Below are 8,303 nucleotides of genomic sequence, written 5' to 3'. Positions count from 1 at the left end.
TAATTCACACAACGAGTCACACTGACTAAATAACTAGGACAAAAGATTCACACAACGAGTCACAATGACTAACGAACAAGGAAAAATGGTCCACACAACGAGTCACAAGCACTACTGAACAAGGACAAATGATTCACACAACGAGTCACAATGACTAATTAACTAGGACAAATGATTCACGAAACAAGTCACAATGACTAATTAACTAGGACAAAGGATTCACATGAGTCACAATGACTAACAAACAAGGACAAATGTTTCACGCAACGAGTCACAACCACTAATGAACAACGACAAATGAGTCATACAACGAGTCACAATGACTAATTAACAAGGACAAATGATTCACACAACGAGTCACAATGACTAATGAACAAGGAAAAATGATTCACACAACGAGTCACAATGACTAAATAACTAGGACAAAAGATTCACACAATGAGTCACAATGACTAACGAACAAGGACAAATGGTTCACACAATGAGTCACAAGCACTAATGAACAAGGAAAAATGATTCACACAACGAGTCACAATGACTAATTAACTAGGACAAATGATTCACACAACGAGTCATAATGCCTAATTAACTAGGACAAATGATTCACACAATGAGTCACAATGACTAATGAAGAAGGACAAATGATTCACACAACGAGTCACAAGGATTAATGAACATGGACAAATGATTTACATAACGAGTCACAATGACTAATTAACTAGGACAAATGATTCACACAATGAGTCACAATGACTAAGGAACAAGGACAAATGAATCACATAACGAGTCACAATGACTGATTAACTAGGATTAATGATTCACACAACGAATCACAATGACTAACGAACAAGGACAAATGTTTCACACAACAAGTCACAAGCACTAATGAACAAGGACAAATGATTCATAGAACGATTCACAATGACTAACGAACAAGGACAAATGTTTCACACAACGAGTCACAAGCACTAATGAACAAGGACAAATGATTTACACAACGAGTCACAATGAGTAATTATCAAGGACAAATGATTCACACAACGATTACAATGACTAATGAACAAGGACAAATGATTCACACAACGAGTCAAAATGCCTAATTAACTAGGACAAATGATTCACACAACGAGTCACAATGACTAATGAACAAGGACAAATGATTCACACAACGAGTCACATTGACTAATTAACAAGGGCAAATGATTCACACAACGAGTCACAATGACTAATGAATAAGGATAAATGATTAACACAACGAGTCACAATGACTAATTAACTAGGACAAATGATTCATACAATGAGTCACAATGACTAATGAACAAGGGCAAATGATTCACAAAACGAGTCACAATGACTAATTAACTAGGACAAATGATTCAGACAACGAGTCACAATGACTAATTAACTAGGACAAAGGATTCATACAACGAGTCACAATAACTAACGAACAAGGACAAATGTTTCACGCAAGAAGTCACAAACACTAATGAACAAGGATAAATGATTCATAGAACGAGTCACAATGACTAATTAACTAGGACATATGATTCACACAACGAGTCAAAAGGACTAATGAATATGGACAAATGATTTACACAACGAGTCACAATGACTAATTAACTAGGACAAATGATTCAGACATCGAGTCACAATGACTAATGAACAAGGACAAATGATTCACAAAACGAGTCACAATGACTAATTAACTAGGACAAAGGATTCACACAACGAGTCACAATGACTAACAAACAAGGACAAATGTTTCACATAACGAGTCACAAACACTAATGAATAAGGACAAATGATTCATACAATGAGTCACAATGACTAATTAACAAGTACAAATGATTCACACAACGAGTAACAATGACTAAATAACTAGGACAAAAGATTCACACAACGACTCACAATGACTAATTAACTAGGACAAAAGATTCACACAACGAGTCACAATGACTAACGAACAAGGACAAATGGTTCACACAATGAGTTACAAGCACTAATGAACAAGGACAAATGATTCACACAACGAGTCATAATGACTAATTAACTAGGACAAATGATTCACTCAACGATTTACAATGACTAATGAACAAGGACAAATGATTCACGCAACGAGTCACAATGACTAATTAACTAGGACAAATGATTCACACAACGAGTCACAAGGACTAATGAACATGGACAAATGATATACACAATGAGTAACAATGACTAAATAACTAGGACAAAAGATTCACACAACGAGTCACAATGACTAATTAACTAGGACAAAAGATTCACACAACGAGTCACAATGACTAACGAACAAGGACAAATGGTTCACACAATGAGTTACAAGCACTAATGAACAAGGACAAATGATTCACACAACGAGTCACAATGACTAATGAACAAGGACAAATGATTCAGACAACGAGTCACAATGACTAAATAACTAGGACAAAAGATTCACACAACGAGTCACAATGACTAACGAACAAGGACAAATGTTTCACACAACGAGTCACAAACACTAATGAACAAGGACAAATGAGTCATACAACGAGTCACAATGACTAATTAACAAGGACAAATGATTCACACAACGAGTCACAATGACTAATGAACAAGGACAAATAATTCACACAACGAGTCACACTGACTAAATAACTAGGACAAAAGATTCACACAACGAGTCACAATGACTAACGAACAAGGAAAAATGGTCCACACAACGAGTCACAAGCACTACTGAACAAGGACAAATGATTCACACAACGAGTCACAATGACTAATTAACTAGGACAAATGATTCACGAAACAAGTCACAATGACTAATTAACTAGGACAAAGGATTCACATGAGTCACAATGACTAACAAACAAGGACAAATGTTTCACGCAACGAGTCACAACCACTAATGAACAACGACAAATGAGTCATACAACGAGTCACAATGACTAATTAACAAGGACAAATGATTCACACAACGAGTCACAATGACTAATGAACAAGGAAAAATGATTCACACAACGAGTCACAATGACTAAATAACTAGGACAAAAGATTCACACAATGAGTCACAATGACTAACGAACAAGGACAAATGGTTCACACAATGAGTCACAAGCACTAATGAACAAGGAAAAATGATTCACACAACGAGTCACAATGACTAATTAACTAGGACAAATGATTCACACAACGAGTCATAATGCCTAATTAACTAGGACAAATGATTCACACAACGAGTCACAATGACTAATGAAGAAGGACAAATGATTCACACAACGAGTCACAAGGATTAATGAACATGGACAAATGATTTACATAACGAGTCACAATGACTAATTAACTAGGACAAATGATTCACACAATGAGTCACAATGACTAAGGAACAAGGACAAATGAATCACATAACGAGTCACAATGACTGATTAACTAGGATTAATGATTCACACAACGAATCACAATGACTAACGAACAAGGACAAATGTTTCACACAACAAGTCACAAGCACTAATGAACAAGGACAAATGATTCATAGAACGATTCACAATGACTAACGAACAAGGACAAATGTTTCACACAACGAGTCACAAGCACTAATGAACAAGGACAAATGATTTACACAACGAGTCACAATGAGTAATTATCAAGGACAAATGATTCACACAACGATTACAATGACTAATGAACAAGGACAAATGATTCACACAACGAGTCAAAATGCCTAATTAACTAGGACAAATGATTCACACAACGAGTCACAATGACTAATGAACAAGGACAAATGATTCACACAACGAGTCACATTGACTAATTAACAAGGGCAAATGATTCACACAACGAGTCACAATGACTAATGAATAAGGATAAATGATTAACACAACGAGTCACAATGACTAATTAACTAGGACAAATGATTCATACAATGAGTCACAATGACTAATGAACAAGGGCAAATGATTCACAAAACGAGTCACAATGACTAATTAACTAGGACAAATGATTCAGACAACGAGTCACAATGACTAATTAACTAGGACAAAGGATTCATACAACGAGTCACAATAACTAACGAACAAGGACAAATGTTTCACGCAAGAAGTCACAAACACTAATGAACAAGGATAAATGATTCATAGAACGAGTCACAATGACTAATTAACTAGGACATATGATTCACACAACGAGTCAAAAGGACTAATGAATATGGACAAATGATTTACACAACGAGTCACAATGACTAATTAACTAGGACAAATGATTCAGACATCGAGTCACAATGACTACTGAACAAGGACAAATGATTCACAAAACGAGTCACAATGACTAATTAACTAGGACAAAGGATTCACACAACGAGTCACAATGACTAACAAACAAGGACAAATGTTTCACATAACGAGTCACAAACACTAATGAATAAGGACAAATGATTCATACAATGAGTCACAATGACTAATTAACAAGTACAAATGATTCACACAACGAGTAACAATGACTAAATAACTAGGACAAAAGATTCACACAACGAGTCACAATGACTAACGAACAAGGACAAATGGTTCACACAATGAGTTACAAGCACTAATGAACAAGGACAAATGATTCACACAACGAGTCATAATGACTAATTAACTAGGACAAATGATTCACTCAACGATTTACAATGACTAATGAACAAGGACAAATGATTCACGCAACGAGTCACAATGACTAATTAACTAGGACAAATGATTCACACAACGAGTCACAAGGACTAATGAACATGGACAAATGATATACACAATGAGTAACAATGACTAAATAACTAGGACAAAAGATTCACACAACGAGTCACAATGACTAATTAACTAGGACAAAAGATTCACACAACGAGTCACAATGACTAACGAACAAGGACAAATGGTTCACACAATGAGTTACAAGCACTAATGAACAAGGACAAATGATTCACACAACGAGTCACAATGACTAATGAACAAGGACAAATGATTCAGACAACGAGTCACAATGACTAAATAACTAGGACAAAAGATTCACACAACGAGTCACAATGACTAACGAACAAGGACAAATGTTTCACACAACGAGTCACAAACACTAATGAACAAGGACAAATGAGTCATACAACGAGTCACAATGACTAATTAACAAGGACAAATGATTCACACAACGAGTCACAATGACTAATGAACAAGGACAAATAATTCACACAACGAGTCACACTGACTAAATAACTAGGACAAAAGATTCACACAACGAGTCACAATGACTAACAAACAAGGAAAAATGGTCCACACAACGAGTCACAAGCACTACTGAACAAGGACAAATGATTCACACAACGAGTCACAATGACTAATTAACTAGGACAAATGATTCACGAAACAAGTCACAATGACTAATTAACTAGGACAAAGGATTCACATGAGTCACAATGACTAACAAACAAGGACAAATGTTTCACGCAACGAGTCACAACCACTAATGAACAACGACAAATGAGTCATACAACGAGTCACAATGACTAATTAACAAGGACAAATGATTCACACAACGAGTCACAATGACTAATGAACAAGGAAAAATGATTCACACAACGAGTCACAATGACTAAATAACTAGGACAAAAGATTCACACAATGAGTCACAATGACTAACGAACAAGGACAAATGGTTCACACAATGAGTCACAAGCACTAATGAACAAGGAAAAATGATTCACACAACGAGTCACAATGACTAATTAACTAGGACAAATGATTCACACAACGAGTCATAATGCCTAATTAACTAGGACAAATGATTCACACAACGAGTCACAATGACTAATGAAGAAGGACAAATGATTCACACAACGAGTCACAAGGATTAATGAACATGGACAAATGATTTACATAACGAGTCACAATGACTAATTAACTAGGACAAATGATTCACACAATGAGTCACAATGACTAAGGAACAAGGACAAATGAATCACATAACGAGTCACAATGACTGATTAACTAGGATTAATGATTCACACAACGAATCACAATGACCAACGAACAAGGACAAATGTTTCACACAACAAGTCACAAGCACTAATGAACAAGGACAAATGATTCATAGAACGATTCACAATGACTAACGAACAAGGACAAATGTTTCACACAACGAGTCACAAGCACTAATGAACAAGGACAAATGATTTACACAACGAGTCACAATGAGTAATTATCAAGGACAAATGATTCACACAACGATTACAATGACTAATGAACAAGGACAAATGATTCACACAACGAGTCAAAATGCCTAATTAACTAGGACAAATGATTCACACAACGAGTCACAATGACTAATGAACAAGGACAAATGATTCACACAACGAGTCACATTGACTAATTAACAAGGGCAAATGATTCACACAACGAGTCACAATGACTAATGAATAAGGATAAATGATTAACACAACGAGTCACAATGACTAATTAACTAGGACAAATGATTCATACAATGAGTCACAATGACTAATGAACAAGGGCAAATGATTCACAAAACGAGTCACAATGACTAATTAACTAGGACAAATGATTCAGACAACGAGTCACAATGACTAATTAACTAGGACAAAGGATTCATACAACGAGTCACAATAACTAACGAACAAGGACAAATGTTTCACGCAAGAAGTCACAAACACTAATGAACAAGGATAAATGATTCATAGAACGAGTCACAATGACTAATTAACTAGGACATATGATTCACACAACGAGTCAAAAGGACTAATGAATATGGACAAATGATTTACACAACGAGTCACAATGACTAATTAACTAGGACAAATGATTCGGACATCGAGTCACAATGACTAACGAACAAGGACAAATGATTCACAAAACGAGTCACAATGACTAATTAACTAGGACAAAGGATTCACACAACGAGTCACAATGACTAACAAACAAGGACAAATGTTTCACATAACGAGTCACAAACACTAATGAATAAGGACAAATGATTCATACAATGAGTCACAATGACTAATTAACAAGTACAAATGATTCACACAACGAGTAACAATGACTAAATAACTAGGACAAAAGATTCACACAACGACTCACAATGACTAATTAACTAGGACAAAAGATTCACACAACGAGTCACAATGACTAACGAGCAAGGACAAATGGTTCACACAATGAGTTACAAGCACTAATGAACAAGGACAAATGATTCACACAACGAGTCATAATGACTAATTAACTAGGACAAATGATTCACTCAACGATTTACAATGACTAATGAACAAGGACAAATGATTCACGCAACGAGTCACAATGACTAATTAACTAGGACAAATGATTCACACAACGAGTCACAAGGACTAATGAACATGGACAAATGATATACACAATGAGTAACAATGACTAAATAACTAGGACAAAAGATTCACACAACGAGTCACAATGACTAATTAACTAGGACAAAAGATTCACACAACGAGTCACAATGACTAACGAACAAGGACAAATGGTTCACACAATGAGTTACAAGCACTAATGAACAAGGACAAATGATTCACACAACGAGTCACAATGACTAATGAACAAGGACAAATGATTCAGACAACGAGTCACAATGACTAAATAACTAGGACAAAAGATTCACACAACGAGTCACAATGACTAACGAACAAGGACAAATGTTTCACACAACGAGTCACAAACACTAATGAACAAGGACAAATGAGTCATACAACGAGTCACAATGACTAATTAACAAGGACAAATGATTCACACAACGAGTCACAATGACTAACGAACAAGGAAAAATGGTCCACACAACGAGTCACAAGCACTACTAAACAAGGACAAATGATTCACACAACGAATCACAATGACTAATTAACTAGGACAAATGATTCACACATCGAGTCACAATGACTAATGAACAAGGACAAATGATTCACGAAACAAGTCACAATGACTAATTAACTAGGACAAAGGATTCACACAACGAGTCACAATGACTAACGAACAAGGACAAATGGTTCACACAATGAGTCACAAGCACTAATGAACAAGGAAAAATGATTCACACAACGAGTCACAATGACTAATTAACTAGGACAAATGATTCACACAACGAGTCATAATGCCTAATTAACTAGGACAAATGATTCACACAACGAGTCACAATGACTAATGAAGAAGGACAAATGATTCACACAACGAGTCACAAGGATTAATGAACATGGACAAATGATTTACACAACGAGTCACAATGACTAATTAACTAGGACAAATGATTCACATAATGAG

Source organism: Silene latifolia, unplaced genomic scaffold, assembly GCF_048544455.1.
Source record: "Silene latifolia isolate original U9 population unplaced genomic scaffold, ASM4854445v1 scaffold_126, whole genome shotgun sequence".
In the NCBI taxonomy this organism is placed as follows: Eukaryota; Viridiplantae; Streptophyta; class Magnoliopsida; order Caryophyllales; family Caryophyllaceae; genus Silene; species Silene latifolia.
This window is presented reverse-complemented; position numbering follows the sequence as displayed.